This window comes from Pseudorca crassidens, chromosome 6 (genome assembly GCF_039906515.1).
Source record: "Pseudorca crassidens isolate mPseCra1 chromosome 6, mPseCra1.hap1, whole genome shotgun sequence".
In the NCBI taxonomy this organism is placed as follows: Eukaryota; Metazoa; Chordata; class Mammalia; order Artiodactyla; family Delphinidae; genus Pseudorca; species Pseudorca crassidens.
In genome coordinates, this window is record NC_090301.1 from 86598918 (window position 1) to 86616463 (window position 17546).

General features: G+C 38.9%; 1 protein-coding gene across 1 annotated transcript in view; it reads right to left on the reverse strand.

Moving 5' to 3' along the window:
- The window catches only part of ARHGAP15 (Rho GTPase activating protein 15), a 624143-nt gene that overhangs the window by 528832 nt on the left and 77765 nt on the right, over positions 1–17546 (reverse strand). The gene's annotated exons all lie outside the window — the stretch shown is intronic.

Genomic DNA, 17546 nt, shown 5'->3' on the forward strand with positions numbered 1-17546 from the left:
ACCCCCATGCTATATGCTGAAAGCTTTAAGGAGTCACCTACCTAATATCAAAGGACCACACTCCCTCAGTGCCACCCTACATGCCTTCCTCCTGACTGTAATATTTCACTTCTACCATATCGTCATCTCATCAATTCCCAGATATATTAAATCTACTTTAAAATGTAATATTTCTCTCTATTGTTGGAGAGTTCTTCCATGTTTCCTCTGCAATCTCTTTTTAGATGCCCTGTCCTGAATCTTCATTTTCATTTTGCCATTACCACTATCACAGGGCTTATTTGGTTGTACCTGCACCTGTGCTGTGACGCTTCCTTTCACACCTGTGTTCCCAGCACAGCGAGTACTTGCTGGCACCAATGATCACAATAATAAATATTCTTTGAACAAATGAGTGGATGAATGAATGGCTATTTAAATGTTTATTTAAATTTTTATAGGAAACTGGACAAGCAAAAATAATCTGTCTGCATTATGACAGGTTAAAGGAAGAGATATTTGGGTGTGAGTTGTTCCAAACCACTAAAATTTCATCAGTTAAAGAATTGGCTATTTACAAGACTCACTCTGATATAGGTGAGATCTTTTCTGATTTGTTTATTATTATATTCCTAATACACAGCACAATACTTAGCTTTCAAAATACACTGGATGGAGGAATCAGGAGGATGGCGGAAGAGTAAAACGCAGAGATCACCTTCCCCCCCACAGATACACCAGAAATACATCTACACGTGGAACAACTCCTACAGAACACCTACTGAACGCTGGCAGAAGACCTCAGACCTCCCAAAAGGCAAGAAACTCCCCACATACCTGCGTAGGGCAAAAGAAAAAAGAATAAACAGAGACAAAAGAATAGGGACGGGACCTGCACCAGTGGGAGGGAGCTGTAAAGGAGGAAAAGTTTCCACACACTAGGAAGCCCCTTCGCGGGCGGAGACTGCGGGTGGTGGAGGGGGGAAGCTTCGGAGCCGCGGAGGAGAGCGCAGCCACAGGGGTGCAGAGAGCAAAGCGGAGAGATTCCTGCACAGAGGATCGGTGCCGACCTGCACTCACCAGCCCGAGAGGCTTATCTGCTCACCTGCCGGAGCGGGTGGGGCTGGGAGCTGAGACTCGGCTTCGACCAGAGCGCAGGGACAGGAATGGGGTTGGCGGCGTGAACACAGTCTGAAAGGGGTTAGTGCACCACGGCTAGCCGGGCGGGAGTCCGGGGAAAAGTCTGGAGCTGCCGAAGAGGCAAGAGACTTTTTCTTCCCTCTTTGTTTCCTGGTGCCCGAGGAGAGGGGATTAAGAGCGCTGCTTAAAGGAGCTCCAGAGATGGGCGCGAGTCGCGGCTAACAGCGTTGACCCCAGAGACGGGCATGAGACTCTAAGGCTGCTGCTGCCGCCACCAAGAACCCTGTGTGCAAGCACAGGTCACTCTCCACACCTCCCCTCCCAGGAGTCTGTGCAGCCCGCCACTGCCAGGGTCCCGGGATCCAGGGACAACTTCCCCGGGAGAACGCACGGCGCGCCTCAGGCTGGTGCAACGCCCCGCCGGCCTCTGCCGCCGTGGGCTCGCCCCGCATCCATAGCCCTCCCTCCCCTGGGCCTGAGTGAGCCAGAGCCCGCGAATCAGCTGCTCCTTTAACCCCGTCCTGTCTGAGCGAAGAACAGACGCCCTCCAGCGACCTACACACAGAGGCAGGGCCAAATCCAAAGCTGAGCCCCGGGAGCTGTGCGAACAAAGAAGAGAAAGGGAAATCTTTCCCAGCAGCCTCAGAAGCAGCGGATTAAAGCTCCACAATCAACTTGATGTACCCTGCATCTGTGGAATACCTGAATAGACAACGAATCATCCCAAGTTGAGGAGGTGGACTTTGAGAGCAAGATTTATGGTTTTTTCCCCTTTTCCTCTTTTTGTGCGTGTGTATGAGTATGCTTCTGTGTGAGATTTTGTCCGTATAGCTTTGCTTTCACCATTTGTGCTAGGGTTCTAGCCGTCTGTCCTTTTTTTTTTCTTAAAAAATTTTTTTTTCTTAATAATTATTTTTTTATTTTAATAACTTTATTTTATCTTACTTTATTTTATCTTCTTTCTTTCTTTCTTTCCTTCCTTCCTATTTTCTTTTTTTTTTTTTTCTTTCTTTCTACTTTTTCTCCCTTTTATTCTGAGCCGTGTGGATGAAAGGCTCTTGGTGCTACAGCCAGGAGTCAGTGCTGTGCCTCTGAGGTGGGAGAGCCAACTTCAGGACACTGGTCCACAAGAGACCTCCCAGCTACACATAATATCAAACGGCAAAAATCTCCCAGAGACCTCCATCTTAACACCAGCACCCAGTTTCACTCAACCACCAGCAAGCTACAGTGCTGGACACCCTATGCCAAACAACTAGCAAGACAGGAACACAACCCCACCCATTGGCAGAGAGGCTGCCTAAAATCATAAGAAGTCCACAGAAACCCCAAAACACACCACCAGACGTGGACCTGCCCATCAGAAAGACAAGATCCAGCCTCACCCACCAGAACACAGGCAGCAGTCCCCTCCACCAGGAAGCCTACACAACCCACTGAACCAACTTTGGCCACTGGGGACAGACACCAAAAACAACGGGAACTATGAACCTGCAGCCCGCAAAAAGGAGACCCCAAACACAGTAAGATAAGCAAAATGAGAAGACAGAAAAACACATAGCAGATGAAGGAGCAAGATAAAAACCCACCAGACCTAACAAATGAAGAGGAAATAGGCAGTCTACCTGAAAAAGAATTCAGAATATTGATAGTAAAGATGATCCAAAATCTTGGAAATAGAATATAGAAAATGCAAGAAACATTTAACAAGGACCTAGAACAACTAAAGATGAAACAAGCAATGATGAACAACACAATAAATGAAATTAAAAATACTCTAGATGGGATCAATAGCAGAATAACTGAGGCAGAAGAACAGATAAGTGACCTGGAAGATAAAATAGTGCAAATAACTACTGCAGAGCAGATTAAAGAAAAAAGAATGAAAAGAACTGAGGACAGTCTCAGAGACCTCTGAGACAACATTAAACGCACCAACGTTCGAATTATAGGGGTTCCAGAAGAAGAAGAGAAAAAGAAAGGGACTGAGAAAATATTTGAAGAGATTATAGTTGAAAACTTCCCTAATGTGGGAAAGGAAATAGTTAATCAAGTCCAGGAAGCACAGATAGTCCCATACAGGATAAATCCATGGAGAAACACGCCAAGACACATATTAATCAAACTGTCAAAAATTAAATACAAAGAAAACATATTAAAAGCAGCAAGGGAAAAACAACAAATAACACACAAGGGAATCCCCATAAGGTTAACAGCTGAGCTTTCAGCAGAAACTCTGCAAGCCAGAAGGGACTGGCAGGACATATTTAAAGTGATGAAGGAGAAAAACCTGCAACCAAGATTACCCAGCAAGGATCTCATTCAGATTTGATGGAGAAATTAAAACCTTTACAGACAAGCAAAAGCTGAGAGTTCAGCACCACCAAACCAGCTTTACAACAAATGCTAAAGGAACTTCTCTAAGCAAGAAACACAAGAGAAGGAAAAGACCTACAATAACAAACCCAAAACAATTAAGAAAATGGGAATAGGAACATACATATCGATAATTATCTTAAATGTAAATGGATTAAATGCTCCCACCAAAAGACACAGACTGGCTGAATGGATACAAAAACAAGACCCATATATATGCTGTGTACAAGAGACCCACTTCAGACCTAGAGACACATACAGACTGAAAGTAAGGGGATGGAAAAAGATATTCCATGCAAATGGAAACCAAAAGAAACCTGGAGTAGCAATTCTCATGTCAGACAAAACAGACTTTAAAATAAAGACTATTAGAAGAGATAAAGAAGGACACTACATAATGATCAAGGGATTGATCCAAGAAGAAGACATAACAACTGTAAATATTTATGCACCCAACACAGGAGCACCTCAATACATAAGGCAAATACTAACAGCCATAAAAGGGGAAATCAACAGTAACACATTCATAGTAGGGGACTTTAACACCCCACTTTCACCAATGCACACATCATCCAAAATGAAAATAAATAAGGAAACACAAGCTTTAAATGATACATTAAACAAGATGGACTTAATTGATATTTATAGAACACTCCATCCAAAATCAACAGAATACACATTTTTCTCAAGTGCTCATGGAACATTCTCCAGGATAGATCATATCTTGGGTCACAACTCAAGCCTTGGTAAATTTAAGAAAACTGAAGTTGTATCAAGTATCTTTTCCGACCATAATGCTATGAGACTAGATGTCAATTACAGGAAAAGATCTGTAAAAAATACAAACACATGGAGGCTAAACAATACACTACTTAATAACGAAGTGATCACTGAAGAAATCAAAGAGGAAATCAAAAAATACCAAAAACAAATGACAATGGAGACATGATGACCCAAAACCTATGGGATGCAGCAAAAGCAGTTATAGGAGGGAAGTTTATAGGAATACAATCCTACCTTAAGAAACAGGAAAGATCTCGAATAAACAACCTAACCTTGCACCTAAAGCAATTAGAGAAAGAAGAACAAAAAACCCCCAAAGTTAGCAGAAGGAAAGAAATCATAAAAATCAGATCAGAAATAAATGAAAAAGAAATGAAGGAAATGATAGCAAAGATCAATAAAACTAAAAGCTGGTTCTCTGAGAAGATAAACAAAATTGATAAACCATTAGCCAGACTCATCAAGAAAAAAAGGGAGAAGACTCAAATCAATACAAATAGAAATGAAGAAGGAGAAGTAACAACTGACACTGAAGAAATACAAAAGATCATGAGAGGTTATTACAAGCAACTCTATGCCAATAAAATGGACAACCTGGAAGAAATGGACAAATTCTTAGAAATGCACAACCTTCCAAGACTGAACCAGGAAGAATAGAAAATATGAACAGACCAATCACAAGCACTGAAATTGAAACTGTGATTGAAAATCTTCCAACAAACAAAAGCCCAGGACCAGATGGCTTCCCAGGCGAATTCTATCAAACATTTAGAGAAGAGCTAACACCTATCCTTCTCAAACTCTTCCAAAATATAGCAGAGGGAGGAACACTCCCAAACTCATTCTACGAGGCCACCATCACCCTGATACCAAAACCAGACAAGGATGTCACAAAGAAAGAAAACTACAGGCCAATATCACTGATGAACATAGATGCAAAAATCCTCAACGAAATACTAGCAAACAGAATCCAACAGCACATTAAAAGGATCATACACCATGATCAAGTGGGGTTTATTCCAGGAATGCAAGGATTCTTCAATGTATGCAAATCAATCAACATGATACACCGTATTAACAAATTGAAGGAGAAAAACCATATGATCATCTCAATAGATGCAGAGAAAGCTTTTGACAAAATTCAACACCGTTTATGATAAAAACCCTGCAGAAAGTAGGCATAGAGGGAACTTTCCTCAACATAATAAAGGCCATATATGACAAACCCACAGCCAACATCGTCCTCAATGGTGAAAAATTGAAAGCATTTCCACTAAGATCAGGAACAAGACAAGGTTGCCCACTCTCACCACTCTTATTCAACATAGTTTTGGAAGCTTTAGCCACAGCAATCAGAGAAGAAAAGGAAATAAAAGGAATCCAAATCGGAAAAGAAGTAAAGCTGTCACTGTTTGCAGATGACATGATACTATACATAGAGAAACCTAAAGATGCTACCAAAAAACTACTAGAGGTAATCAATGAATTTGGTAAAGTAGCAGGATACAAAATTAATACACAGAAATCTCTGGCATTCCTATACACTAATGATGAAAAATCTGAAAGTGAAATCAAGAAAACACTCCCATTTACCATTGCAACAAAAAGAATAAAATATCTAGGAATAAATCTACCTAAGGAGACAAAAGACCTGTATGCAGAAAATTATAAGATACTGATGAGAGAAATTAAACATGATACAAATAGATGGAGAGATATACCATGTTCTTGGATTGGAAGAATCAACATTGTGAAAATGACTCTACTACCCAAAGCAATCTACAGATTCAGTGCAATCCCTATCAAACTACCACTGGCATTTTTCACAGAACTAGAACAAAAAATTTCACAATTTGTATGGAAATACAAAAGACCCTAAATAGCTAAAGCAATCTTGAGAACGAAAAATGGAGCTGGAGGAATCAGGCTCCCTGACTTCAGACTATACTACAAAGCTACAGTAATCAAGACAGTATGGTACTGGCACAAAAACAGATAGATCAATGGAACAGGATAGAAAGTCCAGAGATAAACCCATGCACATATGGTCATCTTATCTTTCATAAAGGAGGCAGGAATGTACAGTGGAGAAAGGACAGCCTCTTCAACAAGTGGTGCTGGGAAAACTGGACAGGTAGATGTAAAAGTATGAGATTAGAACACTCCCTAACACCATACACAAAAATAAGCTCAAAATGGAATAAAGACCTAAATGTAAGGCCAGAAACTATCAAACTCTTAGAGGAAAACATAGGTGGAACACTCTATGACATAAATCACACAAGATCCTTATTGACCCACCTCCTAGAGAAATGGAAATAAAAACAAAAATAAACAAATGGGACCTAATGAAACTTCAAAGCTTTTGCACAGCAAAGGAAACCATAAACAAGACCAAAAGACAACCCTCAGAATGGGAGAAAATATTTGCAAATGAAGCATCTCACAAAGGAGTAATTTCCAAAATTTACAAGCAGCTCATGCAGCTCAATAACTAAAAAACAAACAACCCAATCCAAAAATGGGCAGAAGACCTAAATAGACATTTCTCCAAAGAAGATATACAGAATGCCAACAAACACATGAAAGAATGCTCAACATCATTAATCATTAGAGAAATGCAAATCAAAACTACAATCAGGTATCATCTCACACCAGTCAGAATGGTCCTCATCAAAAAATCTAGGAACAATAAATGCTGGAGAGGGTGTGGAGAAAAGCGAACACTCTTGCACTGCTGGTGGGAATGTGAATTGGTACAGCCACTATGGAGAACAGTATGGAGGTTCCTTAAAAAACTACAAATAGAACTACCATATACCCCAGCAATCCCACTACTGGGCATATACCCTGAGAAAACCATAATTCAAAAACAGTCATGTGGGGCTTCCCTGTTGGTGCAGTGGTTGGGAGTCCGCCTGCCGATGCAGGGGACGTGGGTTCGTGCCCCTGTCTGGGAGGATCCCGCATGTCACAGAGCGGCTGGGCCCATGGGCCATGGCCGCTGGGCCTGTGCGTCCGGAGCCTGTGCTCCGCAACGGGGGAGGCCACAGCAGTGAGAGGCCCGCATACCCCCCACACACACACAAGAAAGAGTCATGTACCAAAATGTTCATTGCAGCTCTATTTACAATAGCCAGGAGATGGAAACAACCTAAGTGTCCATCATCGGATGAATGGATAAAGAAGGTGTGGCACATATATAGAAAGGAATATTACTCAGCCTTAAAAGAAACGAAATTGAGCTATTTGTAATGAGGTGGATAGACCTACAGTCTGTCATACAGAGTGAAGCAAGTCAGAAAGAGAAAGACAAATACCGTATGCTAACACATATATATGGAATTTAAGAAAAAAAAATGTCATGAAGAACCTAGGGGTAAGACAGGAATAAAGACACAGACCTGCTAGAGAATGGACTTGAGGATATGGGGAGGGGGAAGGGTAAGCTGTGACAAAGCGAGAGAGTGGCATGGACATATATACACTACCAAACGTGAAATAGATAGTGGGAAGCAGCTGCATAGCACAGGGAGATCAGCTCAGTGCTTTGTGACCACCTAGAGGGGTGGGATAGGGAGGGTGAGAGGGAGGGAGACACAAGAGGGAAGAGATATGGGAACATATGTATAACTGATTCACTTTGTTATAAAGCAGAAACTAACACATCATTGTAAAGCAATTATACTCCAATAAAGATGTAGAAAATAAAATAAAATAAATTTTAAAATAGAAATTAAAAAATACATTGGATGAAGACATCTCTTAATAAATAATGATGAAGATAATGATGACTTATGATAATCATAGCATAGTATTTTTCACATAGCTACATTTCCAGAGAATTTCTTTTCTTTCAGCATGTTCTCCACAAGCCTAGAAGAATCTGAGGAAGCTCTCTTAGATAACTTTTAGAATCATGATGTTCAGTGGTGCCTCTTCTGTGCTTAGATATGTCTATTCATTTGCTTTTCCCACCTTTTGTCCTAATGTATGCCGTCTCCTCTTCTTACTTCCAGGAAGTCTTATTTGTCTACCCCCTAAAATCCATATAATACATTTAGTATTTAAATCTGGGCATCACTAGTTTCTACAAATGTTTGGAAGAAAAATGTTGTTAAGAGCAATTAGCATCACAGAGGAGGTCCCTTTTAGGAATGTATATTGAGAAATTTTGTTGTGTAACCATAGATAAAATTTACCATTTTATTTAAGCTTTCTTATGATGAAAATAAAATGTTACCAAAAGCCTGAATCTATCTACCAAACAGCTACAAAATCTCTCAACCCATGATAAAAACTGATGCATACTTTCTCAGCTAACAATATTGCCTTTTTCCCCATAAAAATATTCACTAAAAGACCACTAGGTGGATATTTAGTACCCAGAGATGTATTATTGATGACCATTTCTTTAAAAAGAGAAGGGAAATGTGAAAGTAGAAACCTAACACTCTTGCAAGGGAAATCAACATAAGCTGGCTTGAATTATATACCTTAAAATTCTCTCTCCTTGAATGTATAAGTAAAGTTTCTCTATATGCTGGATCTTTTCAGGATACCTGAGATTAAGGCCAGGGGCTGGATTTCTCATGTTAGGATTCTATAAATGGACATCATTGCCATCAAACAGGCTGAACCAATTTTCACGGCCTTTGGTCAACGCAACAGAGTTTCCAAGCATGTCCACACAGAGGTCCAGAAAAAGGAAAGAGGAAGAGGTAAATAGCAGGTTAGGTATCTGCTTTTATATTATCTTTCAAAGTCCAAGTTGCCTTCCTGGTCATTTGAAGAAGCTAATAATCCTTCTACTGTGTACTTTTACCTATTATATTTATTTCTACAGTGCATATTTTTACTTATCTATGTATCGGCATACACATTTCTACATGTAATTATATACATGTGCAACCATCATGCACTATTCCCACTTTTGTGATCAGGTGTTCACTTCTCTCCATTGTTTCTTTCATACTTGCTGCACAACCATTCATTCTTTCAACACATTTTTAAATAGTAACATCCTCTTCCCCTAAATACCAGCTACTCTGCTCACAATGGGACTGCAAAGACTAACAGGACAACCTTAATCTTACTGAGGCTTATATCCTTGTGAGTTCACATTTCAAGATACTCCTGTTCCTCTTTTGGGGGGACTGGATACCATACTCCCCTCCAGTTATCTCAGAGACTAAGGCCAACTTTTGCCCTGGAATAGAAAACTCCAATCAGGCTTCCTACACTGAAAGCACTGCATTATTTTAAGTCCCATGCTGGGAAGCAAAGTTTCCATGAGGTACATTTAATTACTTTATTATTCCTTGTCGTCATACTTTGAAATACCTCACCATGTTCCAGGCACTAGGAATCAGTTATTCCAGGAGGCTCATAGGAGCAGAAAGAAGTATTAGGGTAAGCAGAAGATTGCTATGTATTTTGTATGTGGGTTTATATATGGTACCATAGTAATTATTCTAATTACTTATTCCTCTTTTATGTTAATCACATGGTTTGAAGGGACAGTAATCTATAAATTACAGTTGAGTATACTGGTCATCTAGGACCTAGATGGTCTTGCCGCTAGTAATTTACAAAACTCTGTATAGCTTTAGGCCTATGTTTAGGATACTATACACCAAGTTCCAGGCCAACTTGAAGTTCTTTAAAGTAGCAGCACTCCCTAAACAAAGTATACTTAAGAATTGCCAACCAATCTTTAGATGCTGAATCTGGCTTCTTGAGCTATTTGTCCAATATTCCTTAGAAGCCCTATTTAATGTTAAGTGGCAGGAAAGATCAGCAATTTGTCCAGATTGGATGCCAGTCAGTCTGCTAGCATTGAGGAAGCACTCGGCAGACACAACTGTGCTGAGATACAGATGAAAAGAATGAATGGCAGTGGGATATCCAGATAGCACCTGTTTATCAACCTAAGTTGGAAGCGAGAGGCAAGGCAAGAGAGCAGATGACAACCTTTGATTAATGCTAACAGTCATGGCAGAAGGACCAGCCTGTAACCGTTAAGTACAGACACTGTAATTGTTTTTTTATATGAAGGCTTCAAGTAGTTCTCTGATAAAAGACTTGAATTGAAAACAATAGGTTTTCATCTACACCAGTCCACCAAAAGAATTCTGTCAAAATACATGTTTACAAATGGAAATAAACTGAATCTAAAACTTTCACCAGATTTTCATGAGAGGGTATTGGGTTTTAATACCAGAACGACAGACCCTTTGGGCTGCTGATGTATGTAAGTGGTTGCTCTTTTCTCCTTTGTTCTGATTCCTGTGTTCACTGGCAATCCTCTGGCTCCTAATTTAGCTTCCTCGGTCCTCTCACAAATAGGCAGAATGTGGGTGACAAATAGCATCAGTATATTCACCATTATAAATTAATAAATCAGAATTATAATTTATACAGCTGACTCTTACAAATTTGGTTACTGTGAGGTAATACTAGGGATCATCATCTCTGTAAACACTGATAACATTGTTACATGTAATTTTTCAAGATCCACAAAACTGAGACAGGCCCCAGACCTGAACTGGAGAGAGCCCTCCGAAGTAGCACCACCCTGTGAAAGTTTCTGTATGACTGACTGGCCTCCTAGGAGAATTTTGTATCAATTCTGTATAACTACAAACATGCGCTACTATTATTTTGCATTTAATTATTTTCCTATTTAATAATTAGGCACTTGCTATATTTTTTTCTGAACTTTTAATAGATCGCAGTACTTTGCTGATAATCTGTTTGCTTTGATAATTTCTATTACAAAGCACAGAAGGAGACATATCTGGTTACATCATTTTACCCCCAAATGGGGCTTCTCTTCCTTCTTAAATCTCTTCTTAACTCTTCCACCACCCACAGAAATAGAAATTTCTGTGTCTTCTTTCCATTGGCTTTTTAAAAATTATTTTTTAAGTTTCTATTTTTAAAATAAAAATTGTATATATTTACGGTGTACAATATGATGTTTTCACCTACATATACATAGTGAAATGATTACTATAGTCAAGCTACTTAATATATACATTTCCTCATATAGTTATCTTTTTATTTATTTAATAAATTTATTTATTTTTGGCTGCGTTGGGTCTTCATTGCTGCGTGCAGGCTTTCTCCAGTTGCGCCGAGCTGGGGCTACTCTTTGCTGTGGTGCGCGGGCTTCTCGTTGTGGTGGCCTCTCTTGTTGTGGAGCATGGGCTCTAGGCACAGGCTTCAGTAGTTGTGGCACGCAGGCTCAATAGTTGTGGCTCGCGGGCTCTAGAGCGCAGCCTCAGTAATTGTGGTGCATGGGCTTAGTTGCTCCACGGCCTGTGGGATCTTCCTGGACCAGGGCTCAAACCCGTGTTCCCTGCATTGGCAGGCAGATTCTTAACCACTGCGCCACCTGGGAAGCCCCAAAATTTAAGTCTTTTTTTTGTGGTGAGAGCATGTGAATCTACTCTTGAGGCAAATTTCCAGTGTACAACAGTCTTATTAACCAATATAATCACCATGCTGTACAGTTGATCTCTAGAACTTAGTCATCCTACATAACTCCATTGGCTTTCCTTCTCTTGCCCCACTTCCCTGTTTGGGACTCATTGCTTACATTTTTCTTCTCCGTTTCCAATTATTTCTGTACTGGCTCTAGCTTTCTTGCTATATCAGATCTGCTGACCATGTGTGTGGACTTGCAGTAGAACAGAAACAAAAACAAGGAAAAAAAATCACCTTCAAAATGCAGCTTATCTGTACATCATATAAAGTACTAAGTACATAAAAAATGTAAGTGCTTAATTATAGGACTATCTTACATATAGCTGGAGAATGAACTATGATGCATTTAGAGGGGTGAAATATAATATTTCTGCCTAAAGTAGATACATAATTTACTGTGTGCATACTTTAAAAAAGTGGTAAACCAAAATTCTCAAGTTGGATACGATAATTACACAAAAAGAAGGAAAGAAGAAAAGCAAAGAAAAACGATGCTGTGTCATACATGAGTGATGCCTATAAAGGAGTAATACAGCATTCTCAAAAAAGTTCTGGAGAAGCTGGTCTTGACTTCAGGTCTCAAAGTTAGGCATGGTTTGCTCATTGTAAATTATTTATACCCTGCAGTGTGTATGTTGCACAATGCTTTCACGGGTATTCTCCCTCTCTTACTCTCAGGATAAGAGAATATGTTGTGCTTTGGGGTTCTGCTGAATGTCTTAAACTGTTTTTCAAATGTTGGGTTTGGCAAAGTACATATAATGTTTTGCCAAGTGAATTTCCCCATCATTTTAAACCCCTGTGTATTTCAAGAGAAATTTTACCCACATGTCTCTGATTTATTTACCCTTCACTCATCAAAATATCATCTTGAATAAGCTACATTTTGATGTTTAAGAACCCCCATAGCCTTTTCCTGAGCCTTTCATCTTGTAACCAGTGTGTTTCATTTGGTCACCACCAAAATATCCAGGTTCTAATTGGGAAACAGGCTGATGAGGGAACCTCTTTTTATCTTAAGAATTTCAGTCTTCTGGAGGCTTTTCCTATGTATCACATCTCCTTTCTCCTCCTTTATTTCTCTCTTCTTCCCTGACTTCTATTTCTTTGTTTCCTTGATCTAAATATGTTGTTCTTTCTTTGCCCGTCATTGGAATTCAGTGAGAATCGCCTTCCTGGTCACTGCCTGGGCAACTAATTAGCCTCATTCAATTGTTTTGTTATAACCTAATTTTGGTCAAGGCAGTAGGGAAGAAAGGATTGCTCAATGTTAACAACCTTTTTTGTTGTTGTGTTTGTTCTTCTTCTCTACTCTACAGTTAAATGAATTTCAAATGTAGGCCTGGATGGGAGAAGTCATGGTAACCTGTTTCTGTGTTTTAATGGCTTCTGAACTCCTTATCATCACCTCAAGGCCCATCAACATCTGAGCACTGCCTCACTCTGCCCACACTTCCAGACTTATTTCCCTGTTCTAGCCAGTGTGGCATTCTTGCAGTTTTTTCAATGTAACCACTTTGTTCTGACTTCCAGACCTTTGCACTTGATGTTCCTTCAGTTTGCATCATTCTTCCAGTAATTTGCTTGACAAACTCTAGTCACCCTACAAATCTCAATTTAAATTGCCCTTTCAAAGAGTGATCTTATGACTACTTAATCCAAGGTAGGCTCTCCCTCTTTCATAGAAACTTGTTTGTCTGCTGTCGTAGCATGTTGTGTAATTTGCATTCAGAGAATTATGCCTTTCTTTACTCGTTTAATACTTTTCTTCACCCTTAGACTGACAGGCCCTCCAAAAAAGGACATGACTATTTAGCATATCATTGCATACCCTAAACCCAGCCCAGTGCCCAGCACAGGGATGGCCTCAACAAACATTGCAATTAACGCACTCCTACAAAACACTGTAAAAACTATACTCCAATAAAATTTTTTTTCAAATAAAAAACACACTCCTGCTGTTTGAGTAAAGGAAGGGTACATAAAGCAATGAAAACTTGGAGATGGTTTGTATTACTGTTATTAAATTATGTAACATTATTAACATACTGCCAGCTTGAAGATCTGGGAAAAAGTTTTTTTCAGAAAACCTAATTCTATCTTAACAAAGTAGAATTTTGAAAGACTGAAGAGCTTTTGAAAATTTTTTGCAATTTGAGGAAAGCACAGCCTGATCAATAGAATTATTCGCCCAAAGGGGCCGTCCTTTGTTTTAAAATAAGAAAACACTGTATGCTCACAATGTCTTTCATCCTTAAAGCCCTCACAAGTATTAATTAATCCACAAAATGATATCTGGCTCCAAAAGGTAGAATCTGTGACTTAAGGTTTATCTGCAAAAGCCTGCTTTGCCCCCAAGCCATGGCAACTTCCTGAGATCTGGCCTCCAAATCCTTCTAGCTCAGGAGGTAGCAGATGATTCTCTAAAACCTGCCACAGGCTTTTGACTCCTGCAGGGTTATCCGTAGACATGTCTTATACTCTTTTGATAAACATAAAGATGATAAAGATTTAACATGCTATAAACAGGGTTATTTTTCTTGAACATTTCTTTAGGGGGAAAAGGGAAAATGCCCGGAAAATAATTAGGTCTCACGAAGAGTTATAATATGAAATATACAAGATCAGGAAACAAACACATATTAGTATATTTGACATTTCATGTTTAAAATCTTTGCTGCATTACAGAAATGGTTAAGCAACAACACGGCTTCTCAGAAAATAATATAGTCTCATGCATTGATAGCATATGGATTTGCACACCAAGTGGCATAAATGACTTCAGCTGTCAGTGAACTGGGTAGTTTCTGCCCTAAGATTTCAGACTCCAGATAGGAATATATTTTTGTCAGTATTCAAAAGAAATGCATTATGTTTCTGTTTAACCGTGTTGATCACAACCTACTTTATTAAAGGGGAAGTTGAGAGGTAAAGCATGGTTACCAAAGGATGATAGCATCTATGGGAGCATCCACCATGGCAGACTCCACTGTCGTAAAATGAATTACTTTTCTCCAAAGGGAGTGAGTGCATCGAATAGGATACTTTTGCCAGTTGTGCTTAAAGCCAAAGCCTCCCATGATTGCTGGATACTGTTCAAGGAAGTTCTAAATATAGGAGATAAAGGAAATGGGATTTATAGCAGAAAATGTGGGATATAAATAAGCTCAAAGATCCATATAGTAAAAATAATGAGTAATAACATCAACTTAAAGGATTTTACTATTTTCTACAGTGTTTTGGTGTATATCATTTTATATATGGTAGTTGATCCTGGTAGGTACTGGCAAGGGAAACTGCTGCAAGAACCTATGGATGATTCCAGAAGCAACACTGAGGCAGGCATGAGGGAAAGAAAAAGAGATGTAGAGATGAAGGAAGGAACACGTCAGATTTGTGAAAAAAAAATATGTGACTCTAGGTTAAAAATAATTATACAGTTATATTAGTCAAATATAAAGACAGCTTTATAGGTTCTGGAAAATAATTCAAGTCTTGATGTAAACAGTAACGGATAATTAAAAATTAATCAGAGGCACTTCCCTGGTGGTGCAGTGGTTAAGAATCCAACTGCCAATGCAGGGAACATGGGTTCGAGCCCTGGTCCAGGAAGATCCCACATGCCGCGGAGCAACTAAGCCTGGGGGCCACAACTACTGAGCCTGCGTGCCACAACTACTGAAGCCTGCACTCCTAGAGCCTGTGCTCTGCAATAAGAGAAGCCACCGCAATGAGAAGCCCGTGCACTGCAACGAAGAGTAGCCCCCGCTCGCTGCAACTAGTGAAAGCCCGCACGCAGCAACGAAGACCCAACGCAGCCAAAAATAAATTAATAAGTAAATGAAATTTTAAAAAAATATTAATCAGAATTTGTTGTTTGAGGGAATTGGTGGTTATTTCGGCATCGTCTACCATAATGAAGTAATTCATAAGTAAGACGTGTGGGGGAAAGATAATCATTTGTCTTTAAAGTAACATTAAATAAGCAATTTAATTCAAGTAGAGATTGATGAATAAAAGTTGAACATAACCTCTGTTCACGAGATAGAGCAAGATAAACAAGTACTCAAAGAGAGGGTCCAGGGAAACCCAACTCAGGAATAGGAAGTAAATTGGTTGGTAGTTCCAGTAGAGTTTAGACAGAGAGAGAGAGAGAGAGAGAGAGAGAGAGAGTGTGCTTGTGTAGACAGAGAGTAACAGAGAGAGAGAGATGCAGAGAAAGAGATTCAGAGAGACTGCAAACTGAAGAGGTCAACAAATTACTGTCTTTTTTTCCTTCTATCAGCAGTACTTCCCAATGTCACTTTTACAAGGTTATCTGACCTAGAATAGAGTATTGAGCACTTAGATATATTTTCTTTTAGTTAAACTATCCATAATTTGACATATTTAAAATGAGTTTCATTTATTGAGAATTGAGGCTGCAGAGTCAAAACACATAACTATAGGCCAGCAAACCAACAAATAACCTTAAAGGTAGGAAGTTATTAAACTGACAAAACTATTTCTGAATATTCTAATTTTTTTAATATTAGCCTATGCTTGATGTATAGGCATAGCACAAATATACCATTAGTTATTGATTAAATTTAAGTAATGACCATAATTTTAATTTTTAAAATTCATAATTAATATATATTTCATATAAAAATTTTGAGACACTTTAAGGCATTTTTCAAATATAATCCATATATATTTGTACATGTAAAATTATATATAATTGCATATATATTTATATTATGTACACACACGTTCATATAGCTTCATTTTCAGTCTAACTTTTGCCATGTTTCATCAAACACTTCAGAGAAACATTTGCACGTGCTATATTTAAAAAAGAGCACTTTATATGTTCTGTAAGGCAAATTTATAGAAAAGAAACACAATTACTTTCTATTCACTGTACAGCGATACTATGCCAGGCCTTCTATGAAGTTTTAATAATAAAACAGTAAGTGAAGCATAGCTCTCCCCTCAAATACTTATAGTGCAGTAAGAGACAAGTAAAAGGAAACAGGCAATTTTAGTGTGATTAGAGATAGAGGCAATTTAGAGACAGAGGCAAGGCCAAGCTGCTATAGGAAGGCAGAATAAAGAAGGGCTACCTGATGCAAAGTTGAGGAAGCAAAGAAATACTTTCCAGGGAAAATGATCTCTAAGTTGAAACCTAAGTGATTAATTTTGAAAACAAGATATTGTTATATCTAACTAAATTTTAAAATGTCTTTCACTATGAATAGCAGTCATATATTTATTAATCTCCAAAATCAACAATATTGTTTTAATAAATCTTTAATATCTTATCATTAAATCAATTGACAAACATGTCTTTTCTGAACAAACACTAGTCCCAGAAGCAATGTAAGGGGAAGTATGATATAATAAAGAAAATACAAGTCATGACCCCTAACTTCAAAGCATTTATAGTCTAGCCATGGAACAAGTCTATTACCCATGAAATAAGAGAGAACAACACAAAAGAGTGTTGAGATGAAGGAACTATAATTGTTACAGAAAATCCAAATTCCTTCAGGGTGAGAACCATGTCTTAATCATGTTACTATTGCTGGCTCGAGGTTGTGTATTTGGCAGTAGATAATAAATAAGGTAAATCAGAGCCATGAGAGAAGTCTATAGACTTGGTGCTATAGAAAATAGGAAGCTGTTGAAAGTTCTGACAAGGAGAATGAAATAATGAAGGTACTGTTTAAAGAAGGTTGGTGTGGAAGGTTGTACAGTAGCACAGGATCAGTGGGAGAGGCATGGTGGGATACAGT